The 2,878-nt window shown below is 33.9% G+C and overlaps 1 long non-coding RNA gene across 1 annotated transcript; it reads right to left on the reverse strand.

The window, feature by feature from the left end:
* Positions 1 to 536: 536 nt before the first annotated feature.
* On the reverse strand, positions 537 to 2,605 carry LOC131046155 (uncharacterized). Its single transcript, XR_009105943.2, has 6 exons — positions 1,510 to 2,605; positions 1,331 to 1,408; positions 1,143 to 1,211; positions 960 to 1,034; positions 770 to 859; positions 537 to 667 (listed from the first exon to the last, which is right to left on the reverse strand). It is a non-coding gene; the product is annotated as an uncharacterized LOC131046155 (long non-coding RNA).
* Positions 2,606 to 2,878: the final 273 nt, after the last annotated feature.

The raw sequence follows: 2,878 nt of genomic DNA on the forward strand, positions 1-2,878 counted from the left end.
GCAGGTGCCACGGATTTCGAGTTAGGTCCTGTCAAAGTTTGACAATTTTGAGCACTTAGGGCACTCAAGGGACGACACTGGTAGGGTATGACCTCGAGCATTCGATCGAGTGGGGGGGGAAATAGGAGCATGCATAGGGTATTAATGAATTGTATCAAGTATTGTTCATTAAATGAATTGTATTGTTCATTGAATGAATTATATTGTATTGTTGATTAAATGAAGTGTATTGTTCATTAAATGAATTGTATTGTATTGTTCATTAAATGAATTATATTGTTCATTATAAAAGCAACACTTACGAGGAAATGAAATGAATTGTATTATTCATTAAATAGCCATTATTAACCATTGTTAATTATTGGAATGAAGATTAATGATTTCCATGATAACACCACGCACAAATGAGCAACAATTTATATGATCGAATATCAACTTTTGTATATATAAAAATGTCAAATGATTACAAATGTTTTTCCATACACAAATATGGCATAAATGCCAACTGAAACAAAATGTATGTCTAACTACGTGAATGTATGTCCATATACAAAATATACATGTCAACTAGACATGTAAGCATCCCAAAACTATCTATAATATCCTAAGCTGTTGATGGATCATCAAAATCAATCCTTTTCGCTGCACTGCTCGGCTCTGAAGGATCCTGCACAAGAAAACAAACCATGATTAATATTAGTTATATTATATAATTCACATTTGAAAAGTTAGCATAAAAATGAACTATAATTGAACTATTCATGTTTACCTCATCTCCATGTTTTCTCTTCAGCTTTGCAGGACTTTTGATGTATGTCTTCGGTAGAGGAGGTATGTTTTAAATATTTTCATACACAACCTACATATGTTCAGAAACATGGCATTGAAACAAGTTAGCATATAATTGTCACTGATAACAACAAATTATATCTACTAATCAAAAAATAAAATAAACACACATCTACTCGAGGCATCTCTTCTTCTTCTTCAAGTATACTGGGTGTAGTCATCAAGGATGTGAAGCTAAGAATTCTCTGTATATATACACAACAAGTATATGAAACTATCAATCTATGTCTAGACATGTATAATCACTATAAGTTATTTAAACTATTCATTCAATCATATTTGCATTCAATTACATTTCCCTTGTCTCCAACTGCACTACCAGATCCTAAATCACACTGCCCTGCACTCGTGCTACTTGTGCCCTACAAGAGCAAAATAAGATATACATACAAGTTACTACATAATCTAATTAATACCAATATAAATGATGAGCATGTATGCACAATAAAATACAAACGACTAGGTGCAATAATATATGTACCTTCAAGCTATCAAGGCCAAATGAAATGGTTGACAAGGTGCCCTCCTGAATCTATCTCAACTCATCCTCGATCATCAACTATTAAATAGACCATGTAAATAAAAATTAGTACTTAATATTATCTAATTTATATATATTTAATTAAAATATAACATGAACTGTGAAAATACAAATCTTACCACTACATCATCAATGTATGATGATGCTGCCTCCTCGCCTCTAGCATGTGAGGACTCCCCAGGGTATCCTCTAGTCTGTGTAATAACATCTGGTGCATCATGCATCTCATGCACCTCATAATCTGCACTATCCATAGGAGGATCAACAGGCTGTCCAACTGGACCCAAGCATACGTGCCCACAAATGACACAACTATGGGGCACACATATGTGTGGAGCCGAAGATGACGTTTCACCGGCACCAGATGCACCACTACCATCAAGAGTAGGTTGAGCTACTGACACAGCCTAAGAAACCAAAAGGCTACTCAAAGAGTGAATAGTCGATATGGTCCGTGAAACCGCCTCACAAATGATATCAAGATGCTGAACTGTAGGTGGGGGATCAACAGGAGGAAGGGGGACATATGGGCCCTGGACTACTCTGACTGCCCCAGGTCTATTTTGGGGCATACCTAAACCTACACCCTGGAAAGGTTGGATGTCAAAGTAGTTCACATGTTTGTGTAAAACAAACTCAGCATACAATTTTTTTATGAAATAGAAGGGGATATCAAGATTGTTGTTGGGTGGTTTGTCAAAAACCATCCACCAACGATCCCAAAACTTTTTCACAATCCCATCATTTGTGCACTATTTAATAGAAATTTTTGTATTTTTGGGATCTATGGGCTGACCAGTATGGGGATTGACAAAAAATGAGGTAATTTTGGCTTTGGATATCTCAAGATCCTTGATATCCTTATACGACAAGCCATCTGCATATTTTTCCCTCATAGAATCTCGCCACAAAAGGGCATCATCGTGCTCCTCAGTCATGGTTTCCATACTTTTTATGATTGACGTGAGAGGATCAAACATTGGGTTTAGACGAGGGATCCTACGATATACTTCTGCAATCCCCCTCAATTCATTCAAATTTTGTGCAATCAAATCTTGAATTGCAGGGGGGTTTGGAAAATGAGGGTTTGGTTGTTGCAGTTGTGGTTGGTCAGTGTTTTCATTGTTATCCCCCATTTTTAACCTAATTGAATGTAAAAAATTAAATTTAGTTAACAAATTTAAACAATTAGGTATTTGATTTAAAAAAACCTAGTTTTCATGAAAAAAATCCATATTTTCAATGAAAAATCAAATAAACATTAACAAAAAATACAAAAAATGAATGAAAATGATTCAAAACGATAAAGTTCTTACCTCTGAATCTATTTTTTAGCAATTTTTTGTCAAAACACCAGATATCGGATGGAGCACATATCGGATTTATACTTAAATTATTTTTAAATAACATATATAATATAATAATATATTATATAATATAACAATATATTATATAATACGTATTATATAATATAATATAATATTATAT

Source organism: Cryptomeria japonica, chromosome 4, assembly GCF_030272615.1.
Source record: "Cryptomeria japonica chromosome 4, Sugi_1.0, whole genome shotgun sequence".
NCBI classification, from domain to species: Eukaryota; Viridiplantae; Streptophyta; class Pinopsida; order Cupressales; family Cupressaceae; genus Cryptomeria; species Cryptomeria japonica.